Source organism: Acipenser ruthenus, chromosome 58, assembly GCF_902713425.1.
Source record: "Acipenser ruthenus chromosome 58, fAciRut3.2 maternal haplotype, whole genome shotgun sequence".
NCBI lineage: Eukaryota > Metazoa > Chordata > Actinopteri > Acipenseriformes > Acipenseridae > Acipenser > Acipenser ruthenus.
The window spans coordinates 4,169,135-4,176,611 of record NC_081246.1 but is presented as its reverse complement, the minus strand read 5'-3'; the positions used below and the strand labels follow the sequence as shown (position 1 = coordinate 4,176,611).

Below are 7,477 nucleotides of genomic sequence, written 5' to 3'. Positions count from 1 at the left end.
TCCCTGTGTCTTGGTGTTTTTCTTCTTTCCTGACACTCTAGTCTTAACACTGATGTAAAGCATCCAGAAAGAGCGCTCTGTTCAGTACGAGGAGGAGACATTTCACATGTCTGTTGTTATTTTTAAATTTATTTATGGTTTTATTTTCTTCGATAATTAACTGATGGTGAAAATATAATCTTTAAAAGGTGGACCTAAAAAAACGAAATATTCCACAGTTTAGCATTTAGTGTTATTCAGGTAAGCATTTAACACGAGAACGAGTGCGTTTACAGGCACACCAAGAACAACCATGATCAGTCAATCTGACCAGCCTGTTAAAAACAACATAAATATTATAATGAAAGGAGAAACGTAGTTTTATTCAGGAACGTCATATAAAGCATCTGCACAACCGAAACATTGTAAATAAACAGAAATGTGTTTATATCCAGACATATTACATAACGTGCATCCTCAAAAAAATGGTAAAAATGAAATAAAACAAATATTTGAAAACAAATGTGTGTATATACAGGTATATCACGTACATACAAAACTGTACAACATGGGTTCAAATAAATGGGTTTATATTGCCTACATAACAAAGTGCATATACGGAACCAAAGCCACGTGTTTATACACAGACATACTATAATCGAAATGACATGAATAAATAAACATTTGAACAGAATGGGCTTCATTTACAATCATTTACAAAGTCTGAGTGCTGGCACAAATCATATGCTTTTCAACATACGCAGTCTTTATGCATTTGACACAGCTATCAGCAGTAACTCAGGCTTCTGGCACCAAAAGCTCCACAGGCATATACTACCTGCAGCTTCAACACCAGGATTTATAGTGTTCCAAACAGTGCCCTCATTACCAGCCTCTTGAGTGCCAGGTGGTGCTGGCTCTACTGCTGCTGAAGCGGCTGCCTCAGGTGAAGTAGCGGCTGGGTCAGGTGCCGGGGCGGATGCAGGTGAAGTGGCTGGCATCCTTGCAGGGGCTGCCACAGGATTGCTTCTTCTCCCACGAGATTTCTCCTGCACCCTCGGCGTCACTGCTGCTGGAAGATTCATCTTCGCAAACCCAGTCTGCTTCGGATCCAGACTGGTCACTGTCTGTCTCTGCTGCATCAGAATCGCTGTTTGGTAAAAATTAGCTGTAATTCCAAACACTGCTTTGCTGCCCCGCGTCTTCCGCGATCCATTTCCACTGTGTATTAGGATGAAAATGAATTTCTTAGAAACCAGAGTGCAGACAGACAGCCTGGGTCAGGGTAATTAGTACATATATTTAGGAAAGGTCAGGAAAGCACAGCTCTGTATCTTAAACACACGCACCACAATTTACATTTAAACTGGTCATTCTAGTGTTAAATATTTAGGAACAATTGTTGTATAGTAATTCTACAAAATTATCAATGTTGAACGTGACAACACTATTTTATTGTATTTATTGCTTTAATAAATATTATCTTTAATCGTGGAATATTGTGCTATTTTTAGACCTTGAAATGCCGTGAAATAAGATATTTTTTACAGTGTAATAAATACAGCCTGGTTCATAACTAACTGCCCTGCAATGGATCTCCCAGAGGCTGATGAGTTAATAATACAGAGCTCCCCCTACTGGTCAGAAGAGGACTCGCGTTCTCTGTCAGCACTTCTTGAATCATATACTGTTCTGTATATAGAGCACCCCCTGCTGGTCAGAAGAGGACTCGCGTTCTCTGTCAGCTCTTCTTGAATGATATACTGTTCCGTTTATAGCGGCCAAATCTACCAACGCGTAAAACCTGTCACATTCCACATAGCAGTTCATGATGCAGAGATTAGCCTCTTCATTCCTACAGGCATGACAAGCATGAGAGTCTGAACAGCTGGCTCTGAATCAACAGCATAGTGTGTGTGTGTGTGTGTCTCAGTGTCTGTGCATGTCTCTGTGTGTGTGTGTCTCAGTGTCTGTGCATGTGTGTGTGTGTGTGTGTGTGTGTGTGTCTCAGTGTCTGTGCATGTCTCTGTGTGTGTCTCAATGTGTGTGTGTGTGTGTGTGTGTAGCTATGGCCAAAAGTTTTGAATCACCTAGAATATTAGGTTTGAGGTAAAAAAGTAAACTGATATGAACATAATTTAGATATTTTATTTAACATAATGTAATCAAAGAAACTACAATATGATATCACAAAAGTCATAATAGTAGTACAGTAGTATTTCATGTTAGATTTCAAAATGTCAGTTTTTCCGTGAAGCGTATGTAATTCCACATGTTAACATTACATTATTCAGCAGGTTTCGTTCCACTTTATGAAGCAAGTTAATTCTATAGGAGGATGCAAAACATTTGGGCATAGCTGTAGATATGAATCCCTTTAAATGCATCTATCAACCCCAACACATATACCAACGACAGACAGCTAGAACTGAAGAGCTGCTCCTGAACTCAGACCAAAGCCCCCTAACACACACTTACATTAAAAACACAGGATTCATTAATTGCAACAAGAAGCTCTTAAGGAACGATGACAGACGTCCAGCAGTAGAGGAGAATGAAACATGAAGCTGCAGTATTTTTAACAGCAGATAGCTTTCATCGGGATTGGTGTGTTCAGCATTTCTTTACAGAGTTTGAAATGATATGCAGCTCTGTGTATGGGAGCCAAAACCCTCACTGTGTAAATTGACCCGTCAGATTTCACCAAGAACAAGTAGAAGAATTGTGAGGAAGATTAATAACAATCCGAGATTGACTGCCAAAGATATTCAAAGTGAATTGGCTGCAAGTGGGACTGGGGATTCCATTTCAAACACAGGTCGAGGTCTCAATGGTCGCAGGCCAAGGAAAAAGCCAGTCTTAGGAAAACGTAACAATGACAATCGCTTAAAAAAGGCATTTGAATGCTGGGTATGAGTTCTGGTCAAATGTTTTGTGGAGTTATGAAGCACAAATCAAGCTGTTAGATCACGCTGATTGTCGTTACATTTGGAGAAAGCCACATTACATCAGGGCTTCTGGTTTTCAGGGTTTTCATTTCGACTTTTCGCTCTCTCCTTTACGAATTGATTTTCACAATGAACACATTTCTCAGTTTGAATTCAGAAACCAAAACTAGTTAAACAGTGCTCAGAGTCATTTTAAAAGGAAAGTATTTAAACACGATGAAAACACAGAAAACGTTAGGTTACCTACCTTAACCATGGTTCCCTGAGAGAGAGAGGAAAACCACCAACATGACGATGGGATGTCCCTGCCCACTGGGGAGGTATCATTAATGATTTAGATTCTGGTATAGTAAGCTAAAATAGGAGGAGTGGCAAACACTGTTGCAACAGCAAAGGTCATTCAAAATGATCTAGACAGCATTCAGAACTGGGCAGACACATGGCAAATTACATTTAATAGAGAAAAGTGTAAGGTACTGCACACAGGCAATATAAATGTGCATTATAAATATAATATTGGAAATACTGAAATTTAATGAAGGAATCTATGAAAAAGACCTAGGAGTTTATGTTGACTCAGAAATGTCTTCATCTAGACAATGTTGGGAAGCTACAAAAAAAGGCCAACAAGATGCTCGGATATATTGTGAAAAGTGTTGAATTTAAATCAAGGGAAGTAATGTTAAAACTTTACAATGCATTAGTAAGACCTCACCTAGAATACTGTGTTCAGTTCCGGTCACCTCGATACAAAAAGGATACACAAACACATTAATGGATTTGCCATGGCAACAAAAGCCTCTAAGTACCTCCACTGTTTTATTTTCAAACACACTTTCCCTTGACAAAGGCATGCTGAACACACTGAAACTGTGGGAAGTTGACTCTGTAAGAGATAGTAAACTAACCCTTCTAAAAGTGTGTCATGAAAGCACAGCAAAGTGTAATCAAGCAGTGAAAGCAGGGTAAAGTACAGGTAAGCACTGTAAAGAATAGCGAGGTATGGTAAAATGTATTAAAATAAACAACTGCAATAAACGTATAACTGTGGGAAAAGCATGGAGGGGAAACTGCTCAAATACCTTGGTAATGTTGTATTAAAATCAAGATATAAATGTGTAAAAAGAAAGAAACCAATCAGTGTACAAAATCATAATGGGAAACACAATTAAGAGCCCATGGTTACAGTGAAGGTCTGCAGGAGTTGTATGGCAGCCACAGTCCTGCAGACTTTAGTTGCAGTTTGATCCAATCTGTCCAGTCTATCAAATCACATGCAAAGTCTATACATTAAGTTTGCTGACAGCAAGATAACATATAGAGCGCCCCCTGCTGGTCAGAAGAGGACTCGCGTTCTCTGTCACCACTTCTTGAAAGATATACTGTTCTGTATATAGAGCTCCCCCTGCTGGTCAGAAGAGGACTTGCGCTCTTTGTCAGCACTTCCTGAATGATATACTGCTCTGTAGATAGCGGTCCAAACTACCAACCTGTCACATTCCACATAGCAGTTCATAATACAGAGATAAGCCTCTTCATTTCTACAGGCATGACAAGCATGAGAGTCTGAACAGCTGGCTCTGAATCAACAGCATAGTGTGTGTGTGTGTGTGTGAGAGAGTCTGAACAGCTGGCTCTGAATCAACAGCATAGTGTGTGTGTGTGTGTGTGAGAGAGTCTGAACAGCTGGCTCTGAATCAACAGCATAGTGTCTGTGTGTCTGTGTGTGTGTGCGTGTGGGTCTGTGTATCTCAGTGTGTGTGTGTCTCAGTGTGTGTGTGCGTGCATGTGTCTCAGTATGTGGGTGTGTGGGTGTGTGTGTGGGTGTGCGTGTGGGTCTGTGTATCTCAGTGTGTGTGTGTGTCTCAGTGTGTGTGTGCATGCATGTGTCTCAGTATGTGGGTGTGTGGGTGTGTGTGTGGGTGTGCGTGTGGGTCTGTGTATCTCAGTGTGTGTGTGTGTCTCAGTGTGTGTGTGCATGCATGTGTCTCAGTATGTGGGTGTGTGGGTGTGTGTGGGGGCGTGCAGAGGTCCCAAGTTTCATTAACTGCACCCCCCTGATTAATCTGACCTAAATAATTAAAACTACATTTTGAATCCATAAAATAGAAAGAAAACCACAACACTGATTCATTTAAAATGACATAATTTGCAGCTTGAATTAAGAACCCAGCGGTGAATGAATCACACACACAGCGCTGGCCAAAAGTGTTGCGTCATCTAGATTTTTTTCGGATTGAGACATCGTTACAAAAACAAGACTGTGAACACAACTGAAATCTTTTATTTAACATGAGGTAATGCCAATCGACCTTTTGTAGTAAAAACATAAAAGTCCTGGGCTGTTGTCGTTACACGTGGTCTACCGGCTCTTGGGCGGTCAGGTGTTGTTCCACGTTGCTGTATCGGTGACAAAGTCGTCCTATAGTGCTCTGGGAAACATTCAGACGCCGTGCCACGGCGGGCTGAGATTCTCCGGCTTCCACGTGTGTGTGAATGACACGCGTGGAGCGCGCAACCCTTTCCAAGTTCAAACACTTCAAGAATAAAGTTTAGCAACTCATTTCGTTTTTTGTTACGACAACTTTCTCTGGGGCTGACTAAACTCATAACATGTGTATTCATTATTATTATTATTGTTATTATTATTATTATTATTATTATTATTATTATTATTATTATTATTATTATTATTATTATTTATTTATTTATTTATTTCTTAGCAGACGCCCTTATCCAGGGCGACTTACAGTCGTAAACAAAAATACATTTCAAGAATCACAGTACAAGTATCAATACAATTAAGAGCAAGATAAATACAATGACTTCAGTTCTAGTAAGTGCAGGAATATGACAAAATACGATTCAATAACGGAGCAGATAACAGTGTCAGTGATAGTTACATCAGGATACGATTAAATACAACTAAATGTTGTAACGTAACTTAATCCATTTGAGTTTCATTTACTTTTTAATAATCAAGTTAGTTTGAACATTGCAGTTTATGGCAGCATTTAGAAGAGCTGGAACCAGACAGGTGCAGAGATGGAGATAGAGGGAGAAGGGAGTGACGTCACATCCGTAGACTGACCACCGAACTGGTGGGGGGGGGGAGGAACACACAACACAAGGAGAACACGTGTAAGGGAGCAGGCGGGGGTACAAGAGACAAGCAAACACAACACACCTACATAGTTAAAAAAAAAAAAAAAACGATGCCAAAAAATACATTGAACCGCAAGGGCTGATGGGAATCGAGTCCCCTGAGTCTACTAATTTACGTTTGAACAACTAAAGTTCATTTGAATGTTCAACTAACTTAAAATGGATGAGTGTCATGAATACAAATTGATTTTTTTCAAGATAATGTAACTTTAATGTATGGCGTTCACAGTGTATAGATTGAGTTTGCTGACAGTAAGATATCATTAGGCACCATGATTAGTTATACAACATCAGCATATATATTTGAGTCAGTAACCCTAACCCAGGATAACATTAGGCACAGTGACTAGTTATACAACATCAGCACATGTCACTAATAGATTATGGAATGCCATATGCTAGCCTCCTGACAAAGTGGAACTGATATCTATAATGCAATATAGGAGCAAAGCTACATGACCAAATACAGCTGGCAGTTTTGCTGGAGTGGCAGAAAAGCTCCTGATAAAAGCAGAGCCCGAGCGAGCCTCCAGCACTGGTCCTAGAACATCCATACTCTGGTAAGTGTCTGGAGGGTAACTGTCTGTATCTGTTGAGCAGTGTTGAGGCTGTGCTGTTTCACTTTGGTTTAGTGCACAGATCGTTTGGGGCGTTTGTGGGGCCGGAAGCCTCTTGCACGAGATGACTTCTCTCTTATGAAAAATAAGAGACGTCCTCCGCGTGATGTATTGTCGTTCAGGCAGCTTTTTTGGTGTTGAGGCTTCCGCATTCTAACTCCGTGCCTTTCTACTGTAAGCATTGTGCGTTTTTAGTGATGTTCTGTAACGACAGCGATGAAAATGTTGCTTCATTCTGTGTGTGTTTAATGCGAGCTAGCTGTGTTGGTGTCAATAGCAATGATTTAACGTGTTAAAGGCTCCGTGGCGTGCTGTGCAGGGAGTCACACAGGATCCTGCCTGGGTCTTCAGATCTTTGCTGGGGTTCCACATCGCTATGGACGCAGAGATGGCGAGATACGGACCGGCCGCTAAAAGCGCCTCCGGAAACCCGAGAAAGAAGCGAGTCCCAAATCAGACCTTACGCCCAAACCGCCGCAGAGCAGAAACTGGAGACCGGGGTGAGCTGAACACCTGGAGAAGTACTTTGCAGGTACAAACATGGGTGACTATTTGGAATAACTTGGAACGCTTTGACTTTCCAGGTGCGCGAGCTGGAGAACGAGCTGGAAGCTGAGCAGAGACGTGGCGTCGATGCGGTTAAAGGAGTCCGCAAATACGAGAGAAGAGTCAAGGAGCTCAGCTACCAGGTACAGTGAAGGCTTCAGCATTGCAGCATTGGGCTTAGACATTGAAAACATATTGGGGGTTACTGAAGGGGAACTAGGC

General features: G+C 41.1%; 1 long non-coding RNA gene across 1 annotated transcript; it reads left to right on the top strand.

Moving 5' to 3' along the window:
- Positions 1 to 6,482: 6,482 nt before the first annotated feature.
- Positions 6,483 to 7,477, top strand: LOC131724975 (uncharacterized). The gene is made up of 3 exons (XR_009320368.1): positions 6,483 to 6,652; positions 7,008 to 7,209; positions 7,294 to 7,477. It is a non-coding gene; the product is annotated as an uncharacterized LOC131724975 (long non-coding RNA).